This window comes from Chlorocebus sabaeus, chromosome 12 (genome assembly GCF_047675955.1).
Source record: "Chlorocebus sabaeus isolate Y175 chromosome 12, mChlSab1.0.hap1, whole genome shotgun sequence".
Classification (NCBI taxonomy): domain Eukaryota; kingdom Metazoa; phylum Chordata; class Mammalia; order Primates; family Cercopithecidae; genus Chlorocebus; species Chlorocebus sabaeus.
Window position 1 is genome coordinate 51286161 of NC_132915.1, and position 17588 is coordinate 51303748.

General features: G+C 39.9%; 1 long non-coding RNA gene and 1 pseudogene across 14 annotated transcripts in view; both read left to right on the top strand.

The window, feature by feature from the left end:
* LOC140712945 (uncharacterized) overlaps positions 1-17588 on the top strand; it is a 239437-nt gene that overhangs the window by 59675 nt on the left and 162174 nt on the right. For 5 of the 14 annotated variants that reach the window (XR_012094810.1, XR_012094812.1, XR_012094811.1 and 2 more), the window contains one exon: positions 18-3634. The exons of 8 other annotated variants lie outside the window; for them this stretch is intronic. This is a non-coding gene — a long non-coding RNA (uncharacterized lncRNA). Of the gene's footprint in view, positions 1-17; positions 3635-4789; positions 8851-17588 lie in introns of those variants that run through there. One more of the 14 variants, XR_012094814.1, reaches the window with a different exon arrangement.
* On the top strand, positions 12595-15727 carry LOC103219359 (heterogeneous nuclear ribonucleoprotein A1-like; annotated as a pseudogene).

The following is a 17588-nucleotide window of genomic DNA, read 5'->3' on the forward strand; positions in this document are numbered from 1 at the left end:
TTTCCTCCAACTCATAGCCAGAGCTACCTTCCAGATGACTTCTTTCTACCAATTTCTTTCTTCCCAGTGTAAGAGAATGCAAGGATGTGCTGATGTTTGGAGCAAGAACGTTCAAAAATTTTCTTATTAACGTAACTTCTAATGGAAATACAGTATATTACTATGGTGCATATGAAGAAGAAATAGTAACATTTATTCATTTTAGACCTGGTTGCTGTCTTTTATTGCTTAGGTCCTCCTTGATGTCTTGTAGAGTGTCACTAGCTAATTGTTATAGCCATCGAAGGAAAAAATAAGGATTTTTACCTAGGACATATGTAACAGAAAAAGAGATGGTTTATTGAAAAAGCATAGGCTTTGCAATAAGACAGCCTTGAATTAAAAAAAAAAAAAACAAAAAACTCCTAACTAACTGTGTGACCTGGGATAAGTTACTGACCCTCTTTAGGGCTGAGGGTCCTAATCTGTAAAACGGAAATTATAATAATAACCTTAGCTAGCATTTACTGTGCACACACTATAAGCTGGTGATAAACAATTTATACACACTATCTCATTTAATCCTCACAACAATCCTATGAGAGAGGTACTGTTATAATTTCTGTTTTACAGATGAAGAATCCAGACATAAGCAAAGTTAAGTAACTCTCTCAAGGTCACACAGCTACCATATGATGGAGCTGGAATGTGAATCTCTGCAGTTTGATGCCAGAGTGCATGCTCTTAGTTGCTGCAACATTTGTCTACAAATCTAAAACACATAAGACACATAGCAGGTGCTCAGTTGGTAGTACATATTATTAAATCAGACTACAAATAATCACCAGACAATACTTGAAAGGCCACAGACAATTTCTTAGGATTTGTGACAATACTAATAGTTATAACTGATTATGAGCCTACCTTGTGTCAGGCACTTCTTTTCATAGTAATTCAGTAATTCAATAATTATTTAAGAGATTTATTCTTATTTTTATTTTTCTAGTGAGAAAACTGAGGCTCGAAAAAGCCAACAAATTTGTTTAAGATTACAAACATATCAAATGATAGGATTGAAAATCAAATCCACCTCTTTCCTATGTGGAAACCTGTGTTCTTTCTGCTCTGCTGCCTTTTTATTTTTATTCATTTTATTTTATTTGTTGTTGCTGCTGTTTTTTTCTTGAGACAGAGTCTCACTCTGTTTCAGCTCACTGCAACCTCCACCTCCTGGGTTCAAGCAATTCTCCTGCCTCTGCCTCCCAAGGAGCTGGGATTACAGGCACCTGCCACCATGCCTGGCTTATTTTTGTATTTTTAGTAGAGATGGGGTTTCACCACATTGGCCAGGCTGGTCTTGAACTCCTAACCTCAAGTGATCTGCCCGCCTCGGCCTCCCAAAGTGCTGGGATTTACAGGTGTGAGTCACCATGCCCGGCCTGCCTGACTTTTTAAAATTATTAAACTCATATTTATTATTTATCAGATGCCTCTGCCTCTTTATTTTTTAAAAATTTATTTATTTTTATTAAGGTATAGTTAATAACAATTATATGTATTTATTGTGTACAGTGGAATGTTTTGATATATGTATACATTGTAAAATGGTTAAATCAAGCTAAGATATCTGTCACCTCATATGCATGCCATATTTTTGTGGTGAGAACATTTATGATCTACTCTCTTAGCGGTTTTTAATATTCTGCTGTTTGACTTCTAACCTAAGGTTTGGATTAAGACAGTCTTTGTAGCTTAGTTTTAGGTTCAGGGATAACAAAAGTTGTTTCATCCTTTGGGCTTTTGCAACTTGCCATTTTCATAATGAAGATCTGGGGGAAAGATTAGTTTAAATGGTTTTTAAAATAGCCATTAGCTCAGGACATATTCAGTCAAAGCAGGATAAGTAGTGTTGCCAGCATTCTCCTATAGGTAGGTAGGTTATTTTTTTTTTTTCTTTTTTCTTTTTTTTTTTTTTGTTGTTGTTGTTTTTATTTGCCACAGTCTTTTAAAAAAGATAACTTGAAAAAAACCTTTGTTTTCTGTGATTGGTCTCTTTCACTGTTTTTCTATAGAGGGCCAGGAATATGAGTAAATAATTCTTGGGCTTGGGTGCAGGTGATCCACGTGCTGGCAGACAGAAATCTAAAGGGACAAAAGAGGTTGTCCTTTGAAGATACTTTTCCTGGCTTGGGTTCTATAGTTTTGGATTTGATTCAGTGAAAATTTTTATTGAGGACCTACTGCATACCAGACACTCAGCTACAATATGAGGGGTTTGGGAGCCTATACTGGGATATAGGGAGGATGAATAAAGAATACAAACAATTATAGTACAAATCAGAATAAAATTTGGCATGCAATGGGCTATCAGATAGTATGGAGGAAGAGAGTATATTTTATTTGTGGAGTTAGGAAATGTGTTACAAAGTTGATGGCATTCTTGATGGGTCTTGAAGGATAGATAGATTTTTTTTTCCTTTTTTCTTTTTGAGACAGAGTCTTGCACTGTCGCTTGGGCTGGAGTGCGGTGGTGCAATCTTGCATTCCGGGTTCAAGCAACTCTTCTGCCTCAGCCTCCCGAGTAACTCGGATTTTAGGCACCCGCCACCACGTCCAGCTATTTTTTTTGTGTGTGTGTGTATATATATATAAAATATACAATATAAATATAAATATAAATAAAATTACATATGTATTATATATTATATATAAATAAAATATAAATATATATATATTTTAGTAGAGACGGGGTTTCACCATGTTGGCCGGACTGGTCTTGAACTCCTGACCTCGTGATTCACCCGCCTCAGCCTCCCAAAGTGCTGGGATTACAGGTGTGAGCCACCACGCCCGGCGGACAGAGAGCATTTTGACAGATGAGGAAGTATTCCAATGCAGAAGAATAATAGGAACAAAAGCACAGTGGCGAGAAATTGGAGGGGAACTGTGAAAATTGCCACATAGATTAGAGGCAGGAAAATAAAGGACGGCTAGGTTTGTATAACAGTGAGCTGCATGGACACAGGTGACTGTTGTCTCCTTTTTGAACCCCTGCTTACTCCAGAGTCACCACCTCTCCTGGCTTTTTGCCAATCTTCTTGGCCACAGTTCTCAGTCTTCTTTTCTGGCTTCTCTTCCTTGGCCTGAATGCTACACGTTGAATGATGTCAGCTTCAGTTTTCTTAACCTCTCTTCTCTTAAGTTGCTATCATTCAAATATCTTTAAATATCATCTACATCCAAGTGACCTCTAAACCAGTAACTTTACCTATGCCCCATCTCCTGAACTCCAGATTATATATAAAACTGTCTACTAAACATCCTCACTTTTGATGTCTAAATCTCTATGTCCAATTTAGAATTCTCGATTCTTTGCTTTCCCTCTCTGCTGGAAATCCTGCTCTTACCAGCCTTCCCCATCTTAATTAAAGAACCTGACATTCACCTAATAGCTGAGTCCTCAAAACTAGGGATTAATCTAGATTTAGTCATTTTTCTTACTCTTGCCATAAAATGGCGTATTATTTTGAGTTTACCTCTACCTGACCCCAAATAGGTAACTGCTGCTTTTGTTATAAGATAGTAATAGTAATATTTGCCTCTGAGTGTATGTGAATTATTTTGATAAAAATAAATATTATTTTTAAAATATTAATTTTACAGCAGTTGTCTCTTGATTTCTTTCCGGAAGTTAACTCGTAAGTTGTTCAGCAGAGCTATGTATTCTTCAGTATGTTATAATTTTGTTCCATCTTCCAAAAGAGCCTTCACATTCTCCTGGCTTACAGACTCAGGTGCTATGGATTAGATACACAAGTACATGTACCTGTATATCTATTATATGGTGAATATAATAATTATGATTGTGATCCTCAAAAGCTCATATTTTTAATCAAAATTAATTAAATATTCTGAGCTAAAAAATAAAGGTAGATGCAGCATCTAGTCAAAACGATATTTCTGCTGGCCGCACTCAGGAAAACTTAAAGATATAGTTGTAGAAAATGATATAGTATTGGCCAGGTGTGGTGGCTCACACCTGTAATCTCAGCACTTTGGGAGGCCAAGGTGGGCAGATTGCTTGAGCTCAGCAGTTCAAGACCAGTTTGGGCAACATGGTGTAAATCCCATATCTACAAAAAAATACAAAAATTAGCCAGCTGTGGTGGTGGGCACTTGGAATCTCAGCTACTTAGGAGGCAGAGGTGGAGGATTGCTTCAGCCTGCGAGGTGAAGGCTGCAGTGAGCTGAGATAGTGCCACTGCACTCCAGCCTGGGCGATAGAGTGAGACCCTGTCTCAAAAATAAAAACAAAAGACAAACAAACAAAAAACCAAAAAACCCAGTGATAAGCAGGGCATGGTGGCTCATGCCTATAATTCCAGCAGTTTGAGAGGCCAAGGAGGATGTATCACCTGAGGTCAGGAGTTCGCGAGCAGCCTGGCCAACATGGTGAAACCCTGTCTCTACTAAAAATATAAAAAAGTAGCCAGGTGTGGTGGTGGGCACCTGTAATCCCAGCTACTGGGGAGGCTGAGGCAGGAGATTTGCTTGAACGTGGGAGGCGGAGGCTGCAGTGAGCCGAGATTGTGCCATTGCTCTTCAGTCTGGGCAACAAGAGCGAAACTCCATCTCAAAAACAAAACAAAACAAAACAAAACAAACCCAGTGAAAACTAGTATTGAAAATAGATGGCCTCTCCCTTGCTTCATGGTCTATTCTTATGCAGTTTTCAAGATAAGTTTATTTTGGTGGGTACTGACAAATTTCCATTTATTTACTTTTTTCCCTTACATTCATATCTTCTCAGTCTCTCCAATGAACACCTTCACTGATATCCAAAGCATGAAGACACACCAGGGAAAAACATGGACCTAACACAGGACAAATGGAATTATTAGAAACGTTTTCTAGGAGAAGAACACTATTCTGTTGCTATTTGAATCTTTGCTTCTTTCTAGATTTGACAATGAGCCTATCATATAAGCCCAAATGTAAACAGAAAGAGGTTGAATCAGTCATGATAAACCCAGTTATGCTGTGGTAACAAACAACCTCAAAGTCTCACTGGCTTAAAATACACAGAATTATTCTTACTCATGGCATAGATCCATCAATCATCTGCAGGGGATCTGCTCACTGAAGTCACTTAGGAACTTCGACTGATGGAACTGCCACTTTTTGGTCACTATATGTGTTAATCTGTTTTCATGCTGCTGATAAAGACCCAAAACTGGGAACAAAAAGAAGTTTAACTAGACTTACAGTTCTGCATGGCTGAGAAGGCCTCAGAATCATGGTGGGAGGCGAAAGGCACTTCTTATATGGTGGCAGCAAGAGAAAAATGAGGAAGAAGCAAAAGCGAAAACCTCTGCTAAACCCATCAGATCTCATGAGACTTATTTCACTATCAAGAGAACAGCATGGGAAAGACCAGTCCCCATGAATTAATTACCTCCCCGTGGGTCCCTCCCTCAACATGTGAGAATTCTGGGAGAAACAATTCAAGTTGAGATTTGGTGGGGACACAGCCAAACCATGTTATTTCACCCCTGGCCCCTCCAGATATCATGTCCTCACATTTCAAAACCAACCATGCCTTCCCAATAGTCACCCAAAGTCTTAACTCATTTCAGCATTAATCCAAAAGTCCATAGTCCAAATTCTCATCTGAGACAAGGCAAGTCCCTTCTGCCTATGAGTCTGTAAAATCAAAGCAAGCTAGTTACTTCCTAGATACAATGGTGGTACAGGTATTGGGTAAACACAGCTGTTCCAAATGGGAGAAATTGGCCAAAGCAAATGGGTTACAGAGCCCAAGCAAGTCCAAAGATACAGAGAGGCAGTCAAACTTTGAAGCTCCAAAATGATCTCCTTTGACTCCAGGTCTCATATCCAGGTTATGCTGATGCAAGAGGTGGGTTGCCATGCTCTTGGGCAGCTCCATCCCTGAGGCTTTGAAGGGTACAGCCTCCCTCCAATCTGGTTTTATGGGCTGGTGTTGAGTGTCTGTGACTTTTCCAGATGAACAGTGTAAGCTATTGGTGGATCTACCATTCTGGGGTCTGGAGGATGGTGGCCCTCTTCTCACAGCTCTACTAGGCAATGCCTAGGGACTGTTTGTGGGGGCTCTAACCCCACATTTCTCTAGCAGAGGTTCTCCATGAGGGCCCCACCCCAGCAGCAAACTTTTGCCTGGGCATTCAGGCATTTCCATATATCTTCTGAAATGTAAGTGGAGGTTACCAAACCTCAATTCTTGACTTCTGGGTGCCCACAGGGTCAACACCATGTGGTAGCTGCCAAGGCTTGGGGCTTCCACCCTCTGAAGCCACAGCCTGAGCTATACGTTGACCTCTTTCAGCCATAGCTGTAGCAGCTGGCACACAGGGCACTAAATCCCTAGGCTGCTCATGGCACAGGGACACTGGGTCCAGTCCATGAAACCACTTTTTCCTCCTGGGCCTCTGGGCCTGTGATGGGAGGGGCTGCCATGAAGGTCTCTGACATGGTCTGGAGACATTTTCCCCATGGTCTTTGGGATTAGGCCCCGTGCTACTTACGCAAATTTCTGTAGCTGGCTTGAATTTCTCTCCAGAAAATGTGTTTTTATTTTCTATTGCATAGTCAGTCTGCAAATTTTCTGAACTCTGTTTCCCTTTTAAAACTGAATGTTTTTAACAGTACTCAAGTCACTTCTTGAATGCTTTGCTGCTTAGAAATTTCTTCCACCAGATACCCTAAATCATCTCTCTCAAGTTCAAATTTCCACAAATCTCTAGAGCAGAGGCAAAATACCACCAGTCTCTTTGCTAAAACATAACAAGAATCACCTTTGCTCCAGTTCCCAACAGGTTCCTCATCTCCATCTGAGACCACCTCAGCCTGAATTTTATTGTCCATATCGCTATTGGCAATTTGGGCAAAGCCATTAAACAAATCTCTAGGAAATTCTAAGCATTCCCACATTTTCCTGTCTTCTTTTGAGCCCTTCAAACTGTTCCAATCCCTGCCTGTCACCCAGTTCCAAAGTTATTTCCACTTTTTCGGGTATCTTTTCAGCAATGCCCCACTCTACTGGTACCAATTTACTGTATTAGTCCGTTTTCATGCTGCTGATAAAGACATACCTGAAACTGGGAACAAAAAGATGTTTAATTGAATTTACAGTTCCACATGGCTGGAGAGGCCTCAGAATCATGGCAGGAGGTGAAACACACTTCTCACATAGCAGTGGCAAGAGTAAAATGAGGAGGAAGCAAAAGTGGAAACTCCTGATAAACCCATCAGATCTCATGAGACTTATTTCACTATCATGAGAATAGCACAGGAAAGATCGGCCCTCATGATTCCGTTACCCCCCTCTGGGTCCCTCCCACAACAGGTGGGAATTCTGGGAGATACAATTCAAGTTGAGATTTGGTGGGGACATAGGCAAACCATGTCACTATACCACAAGTTTTTTAAAAAAACCAAACTTTTGTGAATCTTGTACTGATAATTAGTATCTGGTCTGGAAGTGAAGCACATTTCATTTTCTTGCAACTGGCCAGAAACCAGCTAGATGGCCCCACCAAGCCAACATTGTGGGAGAACTGAAATATTTGGCGAACAGCACCCATGACCATCACAGCTGGAAGTTCTCAGTCTGGAACTCCTTCCCCAGGCCTCCCATTTCTGGAACTCCGGGAACAACAATCCAGGAATCCGATGACATCTTTTCCTTTACTAGCCAAAATCTGATGACATTTTTTCCTTTAGTAGCCAAAAGGGAAAACAATAAGCAAATAAACTCAATTTTCTCTCATTTATAGTTTTAACTTTGAGAACCAATTGTGTGTTTATAAGAAAGTGAGGGTTGAGCATCATGAAGAAAAATATAAAGATCTTTAAAAAGTATATAATTGGGCCTGGCTACAAACATGGATCATTATTAATATGTGTCTGAATGACATTTAAAATGCATAATAATAATCAAGCCTGTTAGATACAAAATTCATCCACTAATAACAACTAGATATCATTAGATAAGTAGTAGAGATGTGTTTAAAAGAGTAATCTATTTGGAAACAGGAGTTAATATTCATAATATTGTTCTTAATATATTTGAAAATTAGATGTGTTTATTTGTCCCAGCCTTACAAGGTGTGTGGTAATGGTTAAGGTATTTCTCCTCTATCTGCCTAAGTTTTCTTCTTTATAAAAAGGGGAAGGGAATAATAGCACCTGATTTTACTTTCGTTGTCAAGATTAAATTTGTACTTGTATATCTATATATGCACTTATATATGTATTTAAAATATTTAGGCTTGTGCCTGACATTAAGTACTAAAAAATACTAGCTATTATATTTATCCTTATATTATTATCAGATATGACACGTTCATAATTTAAATAAAAGCCTACAAAGAACTCATAAATTGAAAGAAGATAATCTCTTCACAAGAGAACAAATTTTGGAACAATTTTTTGGAGTCTCTAGACATCTGTTACTGACGTTGTGAGTGAAATGAGTCTGGGAAGGGAGGATACGGGTGGAACTGGGCCAGTGTTTGCAGAGGACTGTGATATTTCTATATCTCTGCTGACTCTTTATTAGTTCTAGAGCTAGTTCAACTAAAGCCTCCATAACCTCTGGACAAGAAAAATGCACCATGCTATTATTAGCATGATGAATGAATTTCTTTTTGTTTAGCTTACGAAAAGTTAGTAGTTTTCCAAAGGGTCTTTAGGTATACAATTGAAGATATTGCATTCTTGAAAAGGAAATATTTTATGACCAGTTGATGGGTGCTGACGAGTTGATGGGTGCAGCACACCACCATGGCACATGTATACATATGTAACAAACCTGCACGTTGTGCACATGTACCCTGGAACTGAGAGTATAATAAAAATAAAAAATAAAAAAAAGAAGAGGAAGTATTTACAGCATACAGTTCCGTGGTGCTAATGCCTCATTTCTGGGCATAGCCTGATGTGGAGGTATAGTTTGTGTTCTATCTGAGGAAAATTTAGGTTGATGTTATGTTTTGGGCTAGCTCTGCTGGAAACATTATTATTCTTTTAGAGCCAGTACTGTGGGCTGTGTCACTTGTGACTTGGCAGCCCTTACTGGGGCTACATGAGGAAGACATTTCCTTACATGATTCCAAGCGTCTTTCCCTGGGGTTCTGAGGTAGTCTTATCTGTGTTTCTTGGAGATATCGTTGGCTGTAAAATTTCCCTTAAGTGAGGTGATATTCTGTCATCTCATGCATGGGTTTTGGAGACTGAAGGGTGTCTGGGTTGGCTCCACCACCTACTAGTTGGGTAACATTGTGTAGTTTTTTTTTTTTTTAAACCGTTCTCAGCTTTAGTTTCCTTATTTGAACAGAGTTAAAAATTGGGCTTGACAGAAGGTTTGGAGATAATATTAGTAGATATTGTTGAATTGGGTGAAGCAGTGGGAGGGGGCAAGGTTGGCTCCCTTGATTTCTGTCTCAAACAAGTGGGTGGTGATGCCTTTGACTGAGGAGATAAGAAAAGTGACACATGTGTGTGAAAGATAGAGACACACCCACACCCACACACACCCACACATACACACACACACACATATATATATTTATTTATTTAGAGAGAGATTTATATATAAATTTTGGACATATGGTTTCAAGGCATGTTTCTGGATATATAAGTGGAAATGTTCAGTTGAAGTTTTAGTGGTGCTTAGGAGAGAGGTCTGAACTGATAATAGAGATTCCAAAGGCCTTTACATCAAGAGGATAACTGAAGCTATAGGAGCAGATGAGGCACACCTCTAAAGATGAGGAAAGAGGAAAGCCTAGGGTATCTCTGAGAACCTTGCTATTTAGTGTCCTCATAGAGGGGATGGAGGATTCTTCACAAAAAGTTCAGTTTTGTGATACCACATTCCCCTGATTTTACTCTTACCTCTTGAGACACCAATTTCTTAATGAAGAAGAAAATTATATTGTCTGCTTAAAGTAAGGAAGGCAGGTGTGGGTGGGATTCCTTAATAGAGATATATAGGTTTAACCCACTATTCACAATAGCAAAGACTTGGAATCAACCGAAATGTCCATCAGTGACAGACTGGATTAAGAAAATGTGGCACATATACACCATGGAATACTATGCAGCCATAAAAAGGATGAGTTTGTGTCCTTTGTAGGGACATGGATGCAGCTGGAAACCATCATTCTCAGCAAACTATCGCAAGAACAGAAAACCAGACACCGCATGTTCTCACTCATAGGTGGGAACTGAACAATGAGATCACTTGGAATCGGGAAGGGGAACATCACACACTGGGGCCTATCATGGGGAGGGGGTAGGGGGTAGGGATGGCATTGGGAGTTATACCTGATGTAAATGACGAGTTGACGGGTGCTGACGAGTTGATGGGTGCAGCACACCAACATGGCACAAGTATACATATGTAACAAACCTGCATGTTATCCACATGTACCCTAGAACTTAAAGTATAATAATAATAAAAAAAAGAAAACTTAAAAAATAAAAATAAAAAAAAGAAAACCTAAAAAAAAAATAATAAAATAAAATAAAATAAAATACCTACAAGAGTAGGAGATACAATTGATCAAGTAAAAAAATTGAAGAGATTAATTGAAGTCCTAAGATCAGAGACCATATGTTTGTTGTGACAATAATCTGAATTATTGTAACAATGTCTTTAGAAGTATTTAGCCTTGTAGGTACCAAGATCGCATTGATCCTGTGTTAGGAGTTTGCCAGGTGTGTGCAATAGTGAGAGAGACATGAAGGGATTTGAGGTTGCTGATGAGTGACCAGTTCAGATGACAACTAGTTTCTTCAACTGTTTCTTCAACTTCAACTGTCCGTTTTGGGGAAGGCTAGTGGCCTGTGAGGAAATGAAGACCCCGAAGCTGGAGGACTCAAAGAGTTTGGAGAGCAGACGTGTGCAAGTGAGGGTTTTGTGAGCCCTGGAGGACAGGCAGCTGAGGCAGAGAGTGTGTTATTTGCAGTTATGATATTGGGTGCAGAGCTATTTTTGGTGACAGTGAAGCTCAGGATGTTTTTTTTTTTTAATTACTATTCTCACAGGTGATGGAGGCTTTTTATTTTGCCACAAAACCACTGCGACGTTGCCTGTGGCCACCTTGGAGATGACACTGGAGGTACACAGGATGTAACTCTGGAAGTGGCAGGGGTTATAACTTGAGTAGAAGGAGATTTGTTATTGAATATTTAAGGTCTAGGAACAGATCGAGGGTGTTGGGTGGATTGCCCACTAAGACACTGGGGTTTTCTAGCATGATGACAGAAATTGGAGTTGAGGGGGAGAAGGGTTCTATGGTGTCTTGAAGAATGTGATCAGGAGGTATTATGACACAAACATAGAAGTATACATACTGGCATAGTCAGATGGCATGAGTACCAAGGTGGAAGTGTGATGGTCCTAAAGTGGCATTAAAGAACCAATAAATTGTCATTCCTACTCTTAGCTCTGTGTCAGATGAAATACACAGCATAGTGTAGGGAGAAAATGTTGAACTTATTGGGGATGGGTTCTGTTCTTTCACATAAAGGAATAAGATTTCAGATGGCATAGTGGTATGTAAAGAGGAGAAGCCAAAGGGAGGAAGGTCAATAAAGGGTTAAGAATGAGGGGAGGTGAATTGACTTTCTTTCAGCATATGAGGATTATAGGAATGGAAACCTTAATTGGAATTAATTGACCACAAATATGCCAAAGATGGAGTGAGTCAATTAGAGACAGATATATGAGGGTCTGAGGGTCTGAGGTAGGATTTGGCCCAGTCATGTGTGGGTGGGTTCACTGTGTGGAGCCTGGGGTCTTGAGGATCTGAACATGGGCTGCCTCCTGTGTGCATGGTGGAGGCATCTGTACTTTTCTTCCTGGGATGGACTCATGATGAGCTGAGTGGCCAAACACACAATGGTTTTCATATAACATCTCATTTCTAGCCTAATGACAAACTTAAAAGGTGGGCATAACAATAATGTTAATAAAACATCTGCATTTCTTCCATCCTTGGAGTTGTGAGGATTTAATGCAATTGTTTGTGGGAAAGCACTTTAACAACTCTAAATTACGATATATATGCTAGGTTTTATTGTTACCCACACCTTTGATGTATTTCTCTTTGTGCTCTTCACTGTATCTGTAACACATTCCCTAGGATAATTAGGGCTACCCTTTAACAAAGCCAAGACTCTATTTATAGTGGTAAGCTGGCACCTGGGCTGATTCTCTCTAGTGATTATGTAGTTTTGATGTGGACTGGCATCCTTCCCTGGAGTTTGAGTACCTCCCTCAGCAGTTTCTCCCATCCAGAAGTTCCATCTCTGTGTTTTTCTATTACAAAGCCCAGACTCCCACCTAGGCCACCCACCAGGTTCCTCTTTCCAGTCTTAAGGACATCTTTAGCTCCTGGCTCATTTGTGAAATGGTGTGGACTGACATGCCCTAAGCAAAGATTGCCAGCCTGGTCTAGTTTTCCAGATCCCCCTTGACGACTGGACAAGAAAGTAACCACTAGACTTTGAGAATTGCAGTTTTACATTGTCCAGAGTTGTCTAGACTTTCATGAAGATAGGCAAATATGATTCTAACCAAGATGTATTAATACCTCCTACTTCCTTTGAAATGTAACTGAGACTGTACTTGAGTTGTTACAATTTCTTGGAAGGGGAAAGGAAGCTTCTGTGATTAAACAAACTTTTTGTTAAGGTAGCTCCCAAGCAGATTCAATAGCTTTGTTCTATCATCACTTTTCTACTGACAGTGATTTTTTTCCTTTCAAGGCCTGGGACATGGAGACTGTTTTTCTGCAGAAACCACATCCCTTGGAGTAATGAGCTGCACCTACCTCAATTATTCAGTGCAGCACAACACTCCAGGTCAGCTATTAAGAGGTGCACACATTATTTTTAGAAAATGTGAGTCAGTCTTGGGAGAAACAAGTCTATGCTATATATTCTCTTTACTCACTTGATTTACAATATACTGTGATATATTCTTTTTCTATTCAGCATCTGCTTGTACCATTCTGAGCATAAATGTGACCTTTTGGCTTCAGGTAGAAACTCTGCCTCAGGAGTACTCCCTGGACACAGAAATTCTTCGAATTATCACTGATTTTGTTTAAGCCTTCATGTTCCCCTGGAAGGCTGATTAACCTTAGCGCCTTCTTTCTCTAATAGCTCATATTGAATTATCTCCCTCTGTCTGATTATGTCCATTTGAATCACCTGCACGTTTCTTTTGCATTTCTACTGTGAGGACAATGTGGGTGATGAAGACCTGAAATCTACTAGGTAAACGTTAGCTTTTTTAAAATTCTATTTTTTTAAATTTATTTTTGAGACAGGGCCTCAGTCTGTCACCCAGGCTGGAGTGTATTGGCATGATTACAGCTCACTGTGGCCTTGAACTCCCAGGCTAAAACCTGAGCAGCTGGGACTACAGGTGCACCACCATGCATGGTTAGTTTTTAAATTTGTTTTGTAGATAGGGGGTCTCACTATGTTGCCCAGGCTCATCTCAAATTCCTGGCCTCCAGAGATCCACCCGCCTCAGCCTTCCAAAGTGCTGGAATGACAGACATGAGCCACTGCACTCAGCCAAAAACTCTTGTTCAAATTACATTTTCTGCCTTAGTAATGCTGCTTTCCTAGCTTCTGAGAATTTCTAAAACCCGATGGTAACTTGATACTGAAATTAAAATACGAACGTCCTTTTTAAAACTGCACAATCTCTTTGCTATTGTGAATAGTGCTGCAATAAACATACAATAGCAAAGAGATGGTGCAGCTTTAAAAAAGAACATTTGAATTTTAATTTTAGCATAGCGTTACCATTGGGTCTTAGAAATTCTCAGAAGCTCCTTTCTGCCTGTGGACGCCGTGGAAGAAGCATCATTAAAGTCTCTCTTCTCCCTGCCATCATGTCTAAGTCAGAGTCTCCTAAAGAGCCCGAACAGCTGAGAAAGCTCTTCATTGGAGGGTTGAGCTTTGAAACACCTGGTGAGAGCCTGAGGAGCCATTTTGAGCAATGGAGAACGCTCATGGACTGTGTGGTAATGAGAGATCCAAACATCAAGTGTTCCAGGGGCTTTGGGTTTGTCACATATGCCACTGTGGAGGAGGTGGATGCAGCCATGAATGCAAGGCCGCACAAGGTGGATGGAAGAGGTGTGGAACCAAAGAGAGAGATCTCAAGAGAAGATTCTCAAAGACCAGGTGCCCACTCAACTGTGAAAAAGATATTTGTTGGTGGCATTAAAGAAGACACTGAAGAACATCACCTAAGAGATTATTTTGAACAGTGTGGGAAAATGGAAGTGATTGAAATCATGACTGACCGAGGCAGTGGCAAGAAAAGGGGCTTTGTCTTTGTCACCTTTGATGACCATGACTCCGTGGATAAGACTGTCATTCAGAAATACCATACTGTGAATGGCCACAACTGTGAAGTTAGGAAAGCCCTGTCAAAGCAAGAGATGGCTAGTGCTTCATCCAGCCAAAGAGGTCTAAGTGGTTCTGGAAACTTTGGTGGTGGTCGTGGAGGTGGTTTCAGTGGGAATGACAACTTCAGTCGTGGAGGAAACTTCAGTGGTTGTGGTGGCTTTGGTGGCAGCCATGGTGGTGGTGGATATGGTGGCAGTGGGGATGGCTATAATGGATTTGGTAATGATGGAAGCAATTTTGGAGGTGGTGGAAGCTACAATGATTTTGGCAATTACAATAATCAGTCCTATGAAGGGAGGAAATTTTGGAGGCAGAAGCTCTGGCCCCTATGGTGGTAGAGGCCAATACTTTGCAAAACCACGAAACCAAGGTGGCTATGGCAGTTCCAGCAGCAGCAGTAGCTATGGCAGTGGCAGAAGATTTTAATTAGGAAACAAAGCTTAGCAGGAGAGGGGAGCCAGAGAAGCAACAGGGAAGCTACAGGTTACAACAGATTTGTGAACTCAGCCAAGCACAGTAGTGGCAGGGCCTAGCTGCTACAAAGAAGATATGTTTTAGACAAACACGCATGTGTATGGGCAAAAAACTCGAGGACTGTATTTGTGACTAATTGTATAACAGGTTATTTTAGTTTCTGTTCTGTGGAAAGTGTAAAGCATTCCAACAAAGGGTTTTAATGTAGATTTTTATTTTTTGCACCCATGCTGTTGATTGCTAAATGTAATAGTCTGATCGTGACACTGAATAAATGTCTTTTTTAAAATGTGCTGTGTAAAGTTAGTCTACTCTGAAGCCATCTTGGTAAATTTCCCCAACAGTGTGAAGTTAGAATTCCTTCAGGGTGATGCCAGGTTCTATTTGGAATTTATACAAGCTGCTTGAGTGGAGAGCCATTGTCTTTGGAAACTTTGGTGTAGTTGAACTGATAGTTACTATTGTGACCTGAAGTTCACCATTTAAAAGGGATTACCCAAGCAAAATCATGGAATTATTGGTTATAAAATTGATCGTTAGCACATCCTATGCAATATATCTAAATTGAATAATGGTACCAGATAAAATTATATATGGGAATGAAGCTTGTGTATCATCCATTATCATGTGTAATCAATAAATGATTTAATTCTGTTAAAAAAAAAGAAATTCTCAGAAGCTAGGAAAGCAGCATTACTAAGGCAGAAAATGTATTCACAAAAGCAAAGACTTGGAACCAACCCCAGTGCCCATCAATGATAGCCTGGATTAAGAAAATGTGGCACATATACACCATGGAATGCTATGCAACCATAAAAAAGGATGAGTTCATGTCCTTTGTAGGGACATAGATGAAGCTGGAAACCATCATTCTGAGCAAATTATCACAAGGACAGATAATCAAACACCCCATGTTCTCACTCATAGGTGGGAATTGAGCAATGAGAACACTTGGACACAGGGTGGGGAACATCACACACCAGAGCCCGTCATGGGGTGGGAGGAGTGGGAAGGGAAAGCATTAGGAGAAATACCTAATGTAAATGATGAGTTAATGGGTGCAGCACATCAACATGGCACATGTATACATATGTAATAAACCTGCATGTTGTGCACATGTACCCTAGAACTTAAAGTATAATAATAAAACAAACAAACAAACAAAAAAACCCCTGCACAATCTCTAATATTCAGATGGAGACTAAGCATGATTTCTCTTATAAGAGAGCACATCAGAATGTTGTATCTTTTATTCAGAAGACTAGACTTAATCACTGTTATCTTTAGTACTTAGTGCTGCCAAGGCTGTGTGTTCAGAATGAGGATAGGATGTCAAATAAATGAAGCTTCATAGAACAAGAGCAGGGTTGAGTCATGTAAGCAACTATTTCAGCTTCCTCACCTAACTTAGCACCAAAATGTGTTATTCTCATTACACAGTGCTGATTTAAAGGGAAATAAAAAGAATACACACACACACATGTGTGCACATGCACACACACATGTAACTACATGTCTAGGAAGGATGTGGAGAGTAGAAATATGAAGGCAAAATAAAGCATCTCTTTCAAAGTATACAGCCTACAGTGGTTAGCACAGTGCTGGCCACATAGCAGGGGTTTCATAAATGCTTGTTGATTAAAGTCTCTTTTTTGAAAGCAATAATGTAGAAGTAAAGAGCCTAAAGTGTTTTCATAAATCTTAAGAAGTAGACCTTTATGTTCCCATTCAACAAAACACAAATTTGAAGGTAATATGTACATTAGGGTTCAGGTGAGGAAGGCAAAGGATTCAGTGAAATTGGAAAAGCATTCCAATCTGCCTTTTCTCTTAAAATTGTCTTTCTCTCATTCTCTTCTCCCTATTTCAGGAATCCAAATATCCTGTTTCATCAATCTTTTGTTTTCTGACTCAAGATAACAACAATAATTTATTGAGCACAAACCATGACTTGTGGGTCTGTGTAGCCCCCCAGCTTCATAGTTCAATGTCTGACACATAAGAGGGGCTTACTCTACACTTACATATCAGTTTTGTCCTCACTTTTTTCTCTTTCTCAGAGATCTCCCTTTTCCCCTTTTGTATAAGCATGAAGAAAACTTTCTTTTCATTCTCTCCAAGTTTAATCAGATAACTCCATGTACATACATCTTTGTTCACAACTATGAACAAGACAGAAAGGGTCCTGGACCTCAAGGACTTTACAATCAATTTGGGAAGGCAGACATTTAACATATAACGTCCAGTGTGATAAGTGTTAGGGAAGGAAAACTCAGAATGCAAGAGAATATAATCTAATCTAGGAGATCATGGGAAATATCACTGGGGAATTGGGAACTAAAGGAAAAATAAGATTTGAATAGGGGAAATTGAAGGATCAGGGAGTCAGTGGGAGAAGAGTGTCCCGGCAGATGAGACACTATGTACCAAGCCCGAGCGTGGTTTATGGAAGGAATCTAAAAGGTGTAGTTTCCATAGCAGAAGTGTAAGGGTGTTACTCGTAGGAGGTCTCTATTGAACTCTTTTCCAGTGACGTAGTCTGTGGTCTTTAAGTGGCTTTGCAATGCTAATAAGATAAGCACTGCATTACTGAATGAACTCCTTTAGTAAACATGGATACATGCTTTCTGAATCTATTTGTTTGTTTGTTTTTC